The sequence below is a fragment of the Elaeis guineensis genome, chromosome 14 (assembly GCF_000442705.2).
Source record: "Elaeis guineensis isolate ETL-2024a chromosome 14, EG11, whole genome shotgun sequence".
Taxonomy (NCBI): Eukaryota; Viridiplantae; Streptophyta; class Magnoliopsida; order Arecales; family Arecaceae; genus Elaeis; species Elaeis guineensis.
Window position 1 is genome coordinate 65,282,621 of NC_026006.2, and position 15,795 is coordinate 65,298,415.

A 15,795-nucleotide genomic window follows, 5' to 3' on the forward strand; every position below is an offset into this window, starting at 1 on the left:
AACAGATCGATTCGTTTATGATTCGAATCTGTTTAGCGTAAATCCAAATCTGTTTATGACGGATCGAATACGAATTGGATTGACGGTTTGATCATATTTTGTCAGCTCCAGTGTCAATCAAAATCTCAAAAATAAAATGTAAGACTTTCATGTTGCTAGCAATAAATACAAGTCAGACTCTAAATATATACTAAACAAAAAATGTTTGCCGGCAATAAATTTATAAGTATTGTCCGCTAGGAACTCATTTGGCACCTTGTTGTTCTATTGTTAATTACATATGATGAGATTGGGAATGCTCATCCTATATGCATGATAATTGATTGTTCAATTATCATTAAATGATGCAAATATTTTATCAATGGCTAAACACAAAATTAATTTTTAAAAATAAAATATATAATTCATACAGAATCATCATCATCATCTTGTAGCTCTCTGAATCTGATCCCCTCCCTCTCCCTCTTGTTTTGTTGGTGATTTCAGACACAACTAAATTGATTGTCAATTTTCAGATGGTAATCAAGTTATCAACTATTTATGAAAAAAAAAAAAAAATCAAGTTATCAACTACATAACCAGATAAAATAAAATAAATTTAATTTATTGCAGGGCATCTAAAGCTCTATTGCAAGACACGAGGATGTAGCCCGTATCCAAAATAAAACATGACATGGCACAAAATAAAGGATGGTTGGAACTACAATTTTTGTATGTTAAAGAAAAATAAGCATGCAACAAATAAAAAGCGTGCTCTGCGTGATCATGGGTACTCCTTTGACCGGGATCCATTCTCATCATCTATGTTCTTCAAGTCACTTTGCCTATTATGCTATTTTATTTGTGTCAAGAACGTGAGGAATTCTTTAAGACCTTTGATTTTTCAATAAGGCCCATCAATCATGTGGTGGAAGTACGGTGAATGTTCATGACCTTTATTTCACATATAAGAACATTTAAATACTATATATTCAGGTAGAAAAGTATATGTTTGTGTAATAATAGATCTGAACGGATCTTATTATAGTGGAAGACGGGTTCAATGACGTGTTATGATCCAATTGGTCCAACTCAAAGCTAATATGATGCTTCGCATGGCCAAATCAAGCTAATGGCAACAAGTGAAGAGCTAAAGAAGCAGACTAGAAGGCCTTTTAAGTTGAAGTCTCACAGCTCGAGCAATTTTTCAACTCAACATCTATCTCATATCCATCTAGATCCTCTCACTTCAGTTAACGATTTTTTCATCCTGTACGGAAAAGGATTCTCTCCTTCAAGCCAGAAATGAACATCATCATAATAATCTTAGATGCTTATATCGAATTTTCAATTGATTACAGTGTAATCCCAAACAATTACAATTATATATTACTCCAAACTGTTAAGATACAATTCACAAAATATTTAGGGTATTGTAGTTACAAATAGAAGATGAGCTCCTTGGAAAAGCTATGAATTGTCTAACAATTGGAAAGATCCCAAATGCCGATGCTACTAAGCTCTTTATTCTTTTTTATCATCTTTTACGAAAAAATCGACTTAAGCATCAAAGGATCCGATTATTGTGGCCAACTCCCTGTCGTCTGTCATCGGTGAAAAGCACCTATAAGACAAATCCTCCCAGATCGAAATTGTGTCCGACGAAATCCTCCGATGCTTAAGTCAGAGAGGGAGTTGGTAAACAGCTAATAAGAATGTTGAGAGTGACAGGATCTTGGCCCAAAATTGTCTTACCCATGCTACTCGTTTACCTTCCCTTTTATAGATGATTCTGATGTAACCGTCGAGTACGTGGTCCTGCTTTTTATGGCGCTAAATTATCGGACCATAATCGTGAAGTTAGTGGGCTGTTTATTCCTATTAATGACCGTAATACGTAGTCGATAGCCGTTCATAATGTTAGGATATGTTGAGCAAATAGGCCAACTGTATGTCGGTAATACTGATAAGTCGGTAGAAGATCCGAATGTATATCGGCTGGTAACTCTAATATGCCGATAGTCTTCGATTAGGAGTTAATCAAATTGTTAGCTGATGGTTAATAGTAGCCAACTATCGGTCGGTGAATCAATTGTGCGTCAGTGTAATGTGTTCATACGGCCGATGCAGAGTTGGAATCAGGGTCAGTTGACTTGTCCCAACAATTGCCCCCCACTCTCAAGTTCAAGATGATTCGACGTGTATATTATCACGTGGTCTATCACATTGGATGAAGGAGTTGTCACGTGCTGCCTCGAGCCCCGACTTGACTGCTAGTCAAGAGTTCTTCAGTTATTTTATCATTTCGATAGCTACAGAATCATTATTGGACTGTCACTTCGACAGGACAATTCGGTACCGGATGTCATTTCAGAAAAATAATTCGACGTCAGACGATATGATTCTGACTAGTAAATTTTGACCACATGTCCGAACATCATTGGATCAGAGCTGTTCACGCGAATGATGGTGAGGTGGCACGATCAGGAGGAGGTGCATCAAACCGTCCGACTAATGATCGATCCGGATGTTGCCATATATCGTCATATGATAAGACTCTGATTTGACCGCTTCCATCCTGATCATTGAGGAATCCTATATATATATGGTCGCTTTCGATCGAACTTTTACTTTACATTTTGTCTTCATCCTCTGGTGTAGAAACTCTGTCGGAAGGTCGCCCTAGTACCAGAGAACTCCAAGATCCCTTCTTCGCATTCTTTTTCGATTTTCAGGTCAAGTGTTCTTGTCTTTCTTGGGTCCATCTCCTTTTTGGTTCTCTCTAGTTTTTCTTTTCCATGACTAGGGCTTCTTCTTCTCGAAATAGTCGATCGATGAATCCGATCGATGACTCCCCATCGGGTCCAGAAGTGGAGACTTCTTCACTATCTGAACTCAATATTGAACGACTCCGGGAGCAGTATCATATCCCAGAGTAGTATCAACTCTTTGCACCTGGTGCCGATGGTTGGATGAACTCCCCTCCTTCGGGTCCGGTTGCTTTCTATGTTGAAGACCTTCAAGTGGGTTTTCGATTTCTGATTCTAGAGTTTGTCCAGAATTTGCTTGACTATTATGGTCTTTGCCTCGCTCAGCTGGCATTGAACTCAGTCCGACTTATAATTAGCTTTACTTTGTTGTGTCAGCTAATACCGATCGAGCCTCATCTTTCTCTTTTTCGTACCTTTTTTGTTCTCCATCTCCATCCTAAGATCAAGGGTTGGTGATTCTTCAACCTAAGAAAAGACCTTTCCTTCATCACTGATCTTCCATCGTCCATTCATGGATGAAAGAACTATTTTTTTTGGTTTCTTCTTCTCTTCCTTGGGTTTTTTTCATGTTGGGCTGATCCAAGGACCGCCCCAACAGAATAGTCGGGTGAAGGTTGATAATCGAAAGGATTTCCACCAGCTGAAAGATATGGCAGTATCGCCGCAAAGAGAGCTGATGACCGAACAAGCTCTCTTCGATGCCGGCTTAGTTCAATCACCATCTTAGGTATAGCCTAGTCGATCACTTCCATTTTTATTTTTTTATTTCTGAACTGTCTAACTTTTTGCTCTGATTGCAGCTATGCAGCCGACGGTGTGAGTATCGACCGTCGATATTCATCAGCATGCTGTCAAGAAAAGGACAGTATTTGAGGCTAGACCCTCATGACCATCGAAGAAGGGTCAGGCAAGAAAATTTGATGTTCTGTCGGCGTCAGTTCTGAGCCAGTTTTGGCGTTATCGGACCCGACAGGCTTTTTGAAGTGTCGTCCGTTGAGGGTGGGGTGGCAGAAGAAGACGGAGCTGTCGTAGCACCATCGACAGCTCCACCAACTGATGTTCGGACCGAGGCAGAAGTCATGATCAAGCTGGAACAATCAACGGCTATGCTGGTGGTTCCTCCAGTGGAACCCTCCCTGGTGCAGTCGAGCTCTAATTTCTCCGCATTTTCAAGTGTGGGGCTGCCAACAGAAGATCGGGGAAAGACGTCAGTGATTCGGCAAACGATGGATCATCGATGGGTCACACTGTTTATTTTGACATTAGAGTTTCTGAGGATGAGTCGGCCTTGGCTAAGCGCTCATCGAAGCTGCTTTTCTCCCGATTGATCGGGAGAACAGAAAGAACAGAACTGTCGTCGAGATGTTTTCCTCTTTTTACCCGTTGATACTCGGGATAAATTTTTTTTCGTACCTTTTTTTTTATCTGATCTGACTTATCTTCTGCTTGCAGTTGGCACATGACATATTCGACTTAGAGGTCGACTACTAAAAAGTTCCTACTTTCGTCGGACATGGATGGACAAAGTGACGGCCGTCAATATGAGAAGGCGGTTGCCTTTGAACAACTGCAGATGGCGACCGAGCGGGAGACGAAGCTTCAGGAGGAAATCTCCTGTCTCGATCTTCTTCTGAGCTGAACTTGAGTCAGTTCGTCAAGGCATCTTGTCTCTTGAGTTGAGGATCAAGAGCAAGAAGCATTCTATCCATCGGCTTCGAAGGGAGAGGAATGGGTGCATCAACAAACTCGAAGCCGAACGTGGAAGACATCGGACCACCTTGGAAAGGTTGGCACTGGCCGATGATGAATCGGCTTTCGCAAGAGCTGACGCAGAGCTGGCGAGAGCGGAAGCAGAGTCGGCAAAGGAGATTCTGAATCATGCCATCGAGAACTTTAAGAATTCAGAAGAGTTCAAGAAAGAGATTCTTGAAGGCAGATTCGCCTCTTACTGCGTTGGGTACGAGGACGGTTGAGATGCAATCAAAAAGTTATATCTAAATCTTGACTTAAGCAGCATCATCTTCCGTCTCAAAAAATAGAGCTGCTGAAAAACTGCACCGATTGAAGATGGAGCACTGACAGCATCAGAAATTATTCAAATCTCCGATGCTACACCGAAGCAAAGAAATGAGATGGTGACTGATGATCGATGTAATTTTTTTTTTCTTTTTGTACTCAAAAAATTTTGTAATCAGATTTTGGTCTAATTTTGCAACTTTCTTTTCAATGAATGAATGAAAAATTTTTCAAGTATAGACTCTCTTTCTTTGTATATATGTAATATCATAGAATTATTTTTTAATTATCGAATATCGATCGGCAAGTCAAACATCTGATAGTAATTATTGGGTATAAAATACCTCCCAGTCGAAGTTCGTGACAGAGTGACCCTCCGGGGATCCAACCGACTTCCGACCTCCGACAACGTCTCTTCAAACCTCCCGGGCGGCGAGCCCCGCAACACTCCCAAGTTTTGCTGACGGATAAGCCCCCACCAGCGTCGACCGGATTCTTTGCGACGGACGGACTCCACCCAAATTTTCACGATGATCGACCATCTTCTAGACTTCGTCCGGACTCCTACGGGAGCCGGACCTCGTCCCCGACTCCGGCTGCAGGCAAACTTCGCCCGGACTCCTACGGGAGCCGGACTCTGTCCACGACTCCATTGCAGGTAGACTTCGTTCGGACTCCTACGGGAGCCAGACTTCGCCTCCAACTCCGGCTGCAGGAAGACTCCGCCCGGACTCCTACGGGAGCCGGACCTCGACCCCAACTCTAGTTGCAGGAAGACTCTGCCCGGACTCCTACGGAGCCGGACCTCGTCCCCGACTCCGGCTGCAGGCAAACTTCGCCCGGACTCCTACGGGAGCCGGACTCCGCCCACGACTCCAATTGCAGGTAGACTTCGTTCGGACTCCTACGGAGCCGACTTCGCCCCCAATCCGGCTGCAGAAGACTCCGCCCGGACTCCTACGGGAGCCGGACTCTCCCCGACTCCGCTGCAGGCAGACTTCGCCCGGACTCCTACGGGAGCCGGACTCCGCCCACGACTCCAATTGCAGGTAGACTTCTCCGGACTCCCATGGAGCCGGACTTCGCCCTCAACTCCAATTGCAGGTAGACTCTGCCCGAACTCCTACGGGAGCCGACCTCGTCCCCGACTCGGCTGCAGGCAGACTTCGTCCGGACTCCTACGGGAGCCGGACTTCGCCCTCAACTCCAATTGTAGGTAGACTCTGCCCGAACTCCTACGGGAGCTGGACTTCCCCCTGACTTTGATTGCAGGTAGACTTCGCCCGGACTCCTACGGAAGCCATATCTCGTCTCGACTCCAGCTGCGGGAAGACTCCGTCCGACTCCCACGGGAATCGACCTCGTCCCCGACTTCGACTGAAGGAAGACTTCGACAACGGCCACGACTCTGCTCCACTTCCTGCGACGGATCCCATGCGGCTCCATCACTCCCTGGCGGGCCGCAGTAACGGCCACGACTCTGCTCCACTTCTGCGACGATTCTGCGGCTCCATCACTCCCTGACAGATCACAATAATGGCCATGATCCTGCTTCACTTCCTGCGACGGATCCCGCGCGGCTCCATCACTCCCTAGCGGGCCGCAGTAACGGCCACGACTCTGCTCCACTTCCTGCGACGGATTCCGCGCGGCTCCATCACTCCCTAGCAGACCACAATAATGGCTATGATCCTGCTCCACTTTCTGCGATGGATACCGTACGATTCCTCCATCCTCTGGCAAGTCGCGACAACGGACGCCGCCCCACTCCCCGCGACAGACTCCACGTGGCATGTCCCGGTGATAGCCACGATTCCACTCCACTACTCTTCGCAACAAACTTCTCCTGACCATGGGCAGCCCACTGCCAGACGATTACAAACATCGCTATCAGTCTGTTGCTCCCTCCACCTATAAAAGGGGGATCCCAGATACGTTATTCTCTAAGCTTTATTTTCTATCCCAAAACTCTACTAAAATTTCGTTCGAGCACTCCATTCTTGTTGAGGTAGAGAATTGACTTGAGCGTCGGAGGGTCTTGCTGGAGCAACCCCATCTCCGGTTTAGACTTCTTTTGCAGTCCGGCGGCGACCGCGACTCCCTCGACTTCAGCTTCTCCGGCGCAGGCAGATTTTTGCACCAACAGTAATTATAAGATTTATTCATTAATCGAACATCTATTGATGTACTTAAGTATTAGGTTAAGCGATAATAAATCGAATATCCTTCATCCGACCTTAGTCGAGTTTAGTACATTAGGTTATTTGATAATCGGTGGCAAGCCGAATATCCTTCGACCACCTTAGTTGAGTCGGTATAATTTTAATTTGACCTGGATCATATTGGCATAGCATTTTACTTAGTTAAGACTAAGTCGGCATAATAGTCGTTCGACTAGGATCGACTTTTACAGTGAAAAGCCGAGATATGTTCGGTACCGAGATACAGTCGGTATTTTGACTTTTATAGTGAAAGTTGAAATATAGTTGATATATTGATTTTTATAGTAAAAAACTGAAATATAGTCGAAAGAAATTGACCGTCCATCTGTCTGTCTATTATCTCTTTGTAGTTTACTGAAACTTATGATTTTGAAATTCAATGTTTCATTCTGAATAATGTACATACGGATAACTTTATTGATAATATATTTTCAAGTTGTTAGTATTTCATGTTCGGGGGATGGTTACTCCCTCTAGAGTTTCTAGCTGATATGCATCCGGTCTAAGTATTTCGGTTATCCGATAAGATCCTTCTTAGTTTGGAGATAACTTTTTCTGGTCAACAGATTTTGAGACTTCTACTTTTCTTAGGACCAGATCTCCAGAATGGAAGACCTTCAGTTTAACTTTTGCATTATAATACTGGGCTATCCTTTGCCGATAGGCTGCCATCCGATCTTGAGCTTGCTGTCGGACTTCTGAAAGTAGATCTAAATCGACTCTCCGATATTCTGAGTTGCTCGATTCACTGTATTGCTCTATCCTTGCTGATGGTAATCCGATCTCAAGTGAGATCATCACTTCTGTTCCATAAGCTAGATTAAATGACGATTCTCCCATTGATATGTGAGAAGTCGTTCGGTATGTCCATAAAATTGGATATAGTTCTTCTATCCAGAGGTCTTTAGGTTCATTCAGTCAAATTTTGAGTCCATGCAGAATTATTTGGTTGGTTACCTCCATCTCTCCGTTGGATTTATGGATGGCCGACTGATGTGAGTTTGTGCGTAATATGAAATTTTGTACAAAACTTTTTGAAATTTTGATTGTTGAATTGCCAACCATTTTCAGTGATGATGGTGTGTGGTAGACCGAATCTGCGTATGTCTAATTTTTGAATGAAATTTTTTATTTTACATTCAGTGATTTGTGTTAGAGGTTCAGCTTCCATCCACTTGGTGAAAAAATCAATGGCGACTACTATGAACTTTCTCTGACCAGATGTAGGAAGGAAAAGACCAAGTATGTCAATCCCTCATTATGCGAAGGCCATGGTGCAATAATTAATGTCAACAGACTTGTCGGTTGGTGTTGTATATTTGCATATTTCTGACATGGTTTACATCTTCGGACAAGTTCAGCTGCACCTTTCTTCATGGTAGGCCAATAATATCTTTATCGTAGGACTTTATAAGCTAAAGATTTGCCCTTTAAGTGATTTTCACAGATCCCTTTGTGAACTTCTTTGAGTGCATAATCGGTATCTGTTGGTTTCAAACACTTCAGTAAGAGAAAAGAGAATGACCTCTTATATAACTAATCATTCATTAAAATATATTATGAGGTCGTCCATCTGAGTCGTTTGGCTTCTGAGGGACCCGTAGGGAGAGTTTCATCAGTCAAGTACTGGACAATCGGATCCATCCAGCTTGGTTCATCAATGATTTGTAGCACTTTCTCAACTTTATCGATAATCGACTGTTCAAGATATTCAACGAATGTCCGATCCAACGAGTTGAAAGAAGTGGTTGCGAGTCATAAAGTGCGTCGGCTCGAATATTTTCTATCCTTGGGATGTAAAAGATCTTAAAATATTTTAGAACTGAGGTAAGATCTTTCACCTTCTGAAGATACTTCATCATAATAGGGTCTCAGATTTCAAACTCACCCTTAACTATCCAGCAATCAGTTGTGAGTTGGTGAAGATCTTCTGGCTGTCGATATCAAGCTCCTTAGTAATTTTTAAGCTGGCTAAGAGTGCTTCATACTCAGCTTGGTTATTTGAAGCTTTAAAGTTGAATCGAAGAGCATATTCAGTAATAACCCTTCAAAATTGGTGAGGATGAGACCGGCCCCGTTGTCCTATGCATTAGATGCTCCATCAATATGTAGCACCCATACCGACGTTAAGTCGGATTCGGAAGTCGCAGCCTACTTCATTTTGTTGTTAGCTTCATCCTCAGTTTTATTATCTAGTATTGTACATTCAATGATGAAGTCGGCTAAAATTTGTGCCTTCATTAATGGACATAGACGATATTATATATCAAATTCGTCGAACTATATTATCCACTTTGCCATTCGACCTGACATATCAGGTCGGTGTAAAATTGCCTTTAACAGTTGATTTATCAAGATGATAATAGAGTGTGCTTGGAAGTATGGACGAAGTCGCTGTGATGATATGATCAGAGTGTAAATCATCTTCTCCGCTCTTGAATATCTCACTTCAGCATTGTGAAGCACCTTGCTAGTATAGTAGATTGATCGTTGAATTCAATTTTTATCCTCTTGGACAAGCACCGAACTAACTGCTTCCATCGATGTCATCAAGTAAAGATACAAAGTTTTTCCGACTTTTGATTTTGTAAGCAGCGGTGGAGATATCAAATATCTTTTTAGGTCTTCGAAGAATTGTCGATACTCGTCTGACCATATGAAGTCATTTGATTGTCTCAAGATCTTAAAAAAGGCAAGCATCTTTTTGTCGACCTTGATATGAATCGACTGAGTGCGGTGATCCTTTCGTTGAGTTGTTGTATCTTTCTTGAAACTAGGATGCTTCATGTTGATGATAATTTTTATCTTCTTGGGATTGACTTCGATTCTTCATTGTGATATGAAAAATTCGAGAAACTTTTCAGAAGTTACTCCGAACACACACTTTGTCGGATTCAGCTTCATCTGATGTCATTGAAGTGTGCTGAAGGCTTCTCCTAGGTCCCAAACATGGTTAGTAGTTTGAGAACTTCTCACCAACATAACGTCCACATACACTTTCATATTTCGCCTAATCTGTGTCTTGAAGATTTTGTTGACTAACTGTTGATATGTGGCTCCAGTATTTTTTAAACCGAAAGATATTATTTTATAACAGTAAATGCCTTTGTTGATTACGAAGGTTGTATGCTCCTCATCTTCGGGTGCCATCCAAATCTAATTGTAGCCTGCAAAGACGTCCATAAAGCTTAAGAGTAGGTGCCCTAAAGTCGCATCAACTAGTTGATCAATCTTTGGCAAAGAAAAACTATCCTTCGATCAAGCTTTGTTTAGATTTGTGTAGTCAATGCTGATTCTCCATTTTTCATTGGCCTTTCTCACCATCACTATATTGACGAGCCAATCGAGATAGATAGCTTCTCTGATGAAGCTAACTGCGAGGAACTTGTCGACTTTTTCATCGATGACCTTCTACCTTTCAGGAGCAAATGGTCTTTTCTTTTATCTCACCGACTTAATCTTTGGATCAATATTTAGCCAATGGATTATTACTTCTAGAGGAATATTTGGCATATCAGTAGCCAACCAAAAAAAATATGGTATTTACTCTAAGTAGATTTATTAGTTGTTGCCACTCCGGATCAGACACTGCGATCCAATTTGGACCGTCTTCTCAGGATCTTCTTCTTTTAATGAGATGGAAACCATTGTTTGGTTAGTTCACCCCTCTGTTCATTTTCTGTTTGGTCCAATTTATCGACAAATAAAGAGTCTTCGGGTTGATTATTTTGTGTGAAAACTAGAAGCAGCGTCAGACAAGTTATTATCTCCATGCATCTCTCCGACTCTATTTCTTATTAGGAATCGACTAGTAGATGATAAGTCGAGACTATTGCTCTCAGAGCATTCAGTCCAGATTGTCCGAGTATAGCATTATAAGCCGAAAGAACTCGGATAACCATGAATGTCACATGAACAGTTTTCTATTGTGGTTAGGCCAGCAAATGGGTCGGGTTGGATCGGGTCTTGAGTGATCCCGACCCGATCCAGTTTCTTGTTCGGGTCCTAATATTGGACCCATACCCATCCCAATAAAAAATCGGATCGGTCAGGTTGGGTCCATGGCCGAATTTATTGACCCATTGCATCATTTGTGTCGGATCGGATCCATATATAATCCATCCCAATCCATGAAATGCGGGTTTGATTCGGGTCTAATTCGGATCGGATCGAGTCATGGGTTTAAAAATCTACATAAAGTAAAATTAGATGTCACATCGACAGCAAAATAGCATGGCCATATCTATCTTTTCATATAGATATTCTCTCCTCTCCACTCTTTCCACATCTTCTCACTTCACCATTGATAATGGATATTGTATACCATCCCTAAGGCAATAGTAATGTAAACAGTAAACAAGTAACTGGATATTTTAATTATGACCAACTGTTGGTATGTCCCCAGTTTACTTTGTGTTTGTGGAAGGACTTTTAGAAAAGTTCGAGATTAGCTGTAAGAATGATATTTCTTGTGCATGCATTAATGATCTTGTGATAGTGTGACAGTATTAAAGATTTTAGTAAGAGATTTAAGAAAGAATTTGGGTGAGTCTCTCTTTTGGCCCAAGCCCAAATTCTTATTTGGATGAGTCATTCTAACTGAGTTCGGATCTTATATTTGGATCCGGTTCGGATCGGGTCTGGTCGGATCATATATCTTGAGATCCAAATTAACCCAAAAGTCTCTACGGATCGGATCGGGTCCAAATTCAGAAAATCTAGACCCGATCTGGAAAGATGAATGGGTCTAATTTTTGAACCCGACCCGGCTCCATGGATCTTTTAAATGGATTCGGGTTGGGTCTAAACGGGTCAGGTCGGGTCGGATCACGGATCAACCCGATCCATTTGCAGCCTTAGTTGTGGTTTAGTTCCTGCAGTTAATGGGAGAGTGATTTCTCCCTCCATAGTGACTGCATCTCTTGTGAAATCGATCAATGGCATCGAAACTCTTCTAAGTCGATCAGTCGGAAGTCACATTCGAGAGAAAGTCGAGTAAAACAATACATCCATCGAGCTTCCATTATCTATTAATTTTTTTTTATATCATAATTAGCTATCGTTGTCGAGACAATGATAGCATTATCATGGGGAGTTTGAATTCTTCGAATATCTTCTTTCGAAAAAATTATTACATTGTCGAGTCGTCGTTTCTTCGTTGACTCTTCTTCGAAAGTTGCCCCCTAATTTTTCTATCGCCCGAAGATCATGTTGATTACTTCCATCGTTGGTCGATTGTTGAGTGTCTCCTCAACTTGCGGTTGAGGATGTTGGTCGGTGGGAGGTTGAATCAGACGATCACGTCAAAATTTCTTAAGGTAGCCTTATCGAATCAGGACCTCTATCTCATACCTGAGCTGGATGCACTGTTCGGTATCGTGACCGTGATCATGATGAAACCGACAGTACTTTTTTCTATCTCGACTCCTCGATGGTGTTTTCGTTGGTGGGGGTTGTTGTAAGTACTCCTCTCTTTCGATCTCCATCAAGATCTGCGTATGGAGAGTAAAGAGGAGTGTAGGAGTCATACCTGCCATAGTTGTTCAGCTTCAGATTCTGTCGTCGAAGTGAAGCTCGCTTGTTGACAGTCGACCTACTTGATTCGGCCAGAGCTTCACTTTTATTTTATTTTTTCTTCTGACCTTTTCCATTTGTTTGCCGTTGGTCAAAAGCAGCTTCATCCACGCGAATGTACTTATACGCGCTCCAGAAGTTCAGCATAGGTCTAGGGGAGAGTTTTATCTAGAGAATATGTGAATTTGGATTCCTTAGACCCTTTTTCATGGTCGATATAGCCATATCTTCGTTGAGGTCCCTGACCTCAAATGTGACTGTATTGAAACGAGCCATAAAATCTCTTAATGTCTCTATCTCACCTTGTTTGTTTGAGAAAAGACTGTCGGATGTCCGTGGCAGCCTTCGACTAGTGTTGAAGTAGGCCACGGAAGAATGCTCGAGCTGCTTGAAAGAGTTAATACTCCTTAATTAAAGCTCAGAATACCAACTCGAGCAACCTTCCGAAGAGTTACCGAGAAGCTAAGGCTGCAAATGGATCAGGTTGATCCATGATCCGACCTGATCCAACCCGATTAGACCCGACCCGAATCCATTTAAAAGACCCATGGAGTCGGGTCAGGTTCAAAAATTAGATCCGTTCATCTTTCCGAGTCGAGTCTGGATTTTTGAATTTGGATCCAATCCGATTCGACCCGATCCATGGAGACTTTTGGGTTAATTTGGATCTCAAGATATATGACCCAACTTGACCCAAATCGGATCCAAATATAAGACCCAAACTCAGTTAGAATGACTCATTCAAATAAGAATTTGGGCTTGGGCCAAAAGAGTAATTTATCCAAATTTTTTCTTAAATCTCTTACTAAAATCTTTAATACTGTCACACTATCACAAGATCATTAATGCACTGTACAAGAAATGCCATTCTTACAGCTAATCTCGAAACTTTTCTAAAAGTCCTTCCACAAATATAAAGTAAACTGGAGACATACCAACAGTTGTTCATAATTAAAATATTTAGTTACTTATTTACTGTTGTACATTACTATTGCCTTAGGGATGGTATATAATATCCACTATCAATGGTGAAGTGAGAAGACGTAGGAAGAGAGGAGAGGAGAGAATATCTATATGAAAAGATAGATATGGCCATGCTATTTTGCTGTCGATGTGACCTCTAATTTCACTTTATGTAGAATTTTAAACCCATGACCCGATCCGACCCGAATTAGACTCGAACCGGATCCGCATTTCATGGATTGGGACTGAGTTATATATGGACCGACCCGACCCGAATGATCCAATGGGTCAATAAATTCGGCCATGGACCTGACCCGACCCGATCCGATTTTTTATTGGGATGGATATGGGTCCATATCAAAACCCGATCAAGAAACCGTGTCAGGTTGGGATCACTCAAGACCCGGTCCGACCCGACCTATTTGCAGGTCTACGAGAAGCCAATGCATAAGAGGATATCGGTTGCACTCTGGATCATCATGAGAGCCTTATAGCTCTCCAAGTGATCAATCGGATCAGTGGAGCCATTGTATGACTCCATCTACAGCATCTTGAACTGAGAGAGAATCGGTTCATCCAAGATGTATTGAGAGAGAGGCTGGGCAATGTAGAAGTCATAGTCATTGGAAAACTTTCGACCTTTCATTTAAAGTCGAGTGAGCTGACGATCAATCTCTTGAAACTTGCATTCATAGTCGTCTAGCCACCGTTGTTGGAAAATTTCAGGGGTGGAACCCCCTGAAGAACTCGAAGAAGGAGAAGTAGAAGGCATCCGTGGTCGTTTCTCCTTTTAATACTGTGTGCATGAGAAGGAGAGGGAGAATGCCGCGAATGGTGGGTAGCACGGTGAGAATACCGAGAATGCAATTATCCATCTCGATTGGAGTGTCGAGACGGTCGCTCCGAAGATGAAAAGGGTGAGCACCGCAGAGGATGGCGACTGTGCCTAGATGGCACCGATTGAACCACCAGTTGCTCCACTGATGGCTACTGTTGCTGCTGGGTGTGCTGCTGTTGGAAACTTTGAACCGCCTCCGTCAAAACTTTCATTTGCTGCATGAATACAGCAATCTGTGTGTCCGCAGTAACCACAGGACGCGAGAAACTGGGCTCTGCCACTGGAGGTGGGGCAGGAACATCTTCCCGGTGGGAAGACTGCCTCGTCAATCTAGTTGAATGCTGAGCTCTGATTCTCGATATGGTTGATTGTAGTCTACCCATACCTGGTGCGCCAATCTGTTGCGACTAACTCTCAGTCGTCTGTCGCCGGTGAAGAGCACCTGCAAGATAAAGTCCTCACAGATTGGAGTTGTGTCCGGCAGGGACCTCCGATGCTTAAGTTAGAGAGAAGGTTGGTGAACATCTAATAAGAATGTTGAAAGTGGCAGGATCTTGATCCAGAATTATCTTACCCGTGCTGCTCATTTATCCTTTTTTTATAGATAATTCTGATGTAATCGTCGAGCTCGTGGTCCCATTTTTTATGGCACTAAATTATCGGACCATAATCGTGGAGTTAGTGAGCTGTTTATTCCCATTAATGACCGTAACACGTAGTCGATAACCATTCATAATGATTAGGGTATGTTGAGCAGATAGACCGATTGTATGTCGGTAATACTGATAAGTCAATAGAAGATTCGAATGTACATCGGCTGATAACTCTGATATATCGATGGTCTTCGATCGGAAGTTAATCAAATTGTTAGCTGATGGTTGATAGTAGTCGACTATTGATCGATCAATCGATTGTGCGTCTGTGTAATGTATTCATGCGGTCGATGTAGAGTTAGAATCGGAGATCGATTGATTTGTCCCAACATCGATTAAAATCAATCCGATGAGCTCTAACTTGTTTGTTGTCTTGTAGATTCATGGAAGTAGTCCATATCACCGATCAATGATAGGCAGCAGCAAATCTCATCGATCACATTTAATTAATAACAGTTAAATTTTTTGCGGATCGCAGCCTAGATCGGAACATATTTATCTCGTCACCAGAACTCATACATAGACAGTGATATCGGGCTCCACGTTTCCGGCGCATGTTCTTGTCTCTGCATGGACAAATGCGACACATTTTTTTTTTTTTCCTCGCAAACCAACGTGTTCACATGCTGGAATTTAAGTTCGAATTTCAGCGGGCTCTTAAGTGACACAGGTTGAGCAGGCCAACTGGCCGATTCCTGCATGATATCTTCAGAAATATCCAAATGGGTCTAAAAACAGTAGCTTGATCTTATCAACTATCTTATCAGTTGGAAAACAAA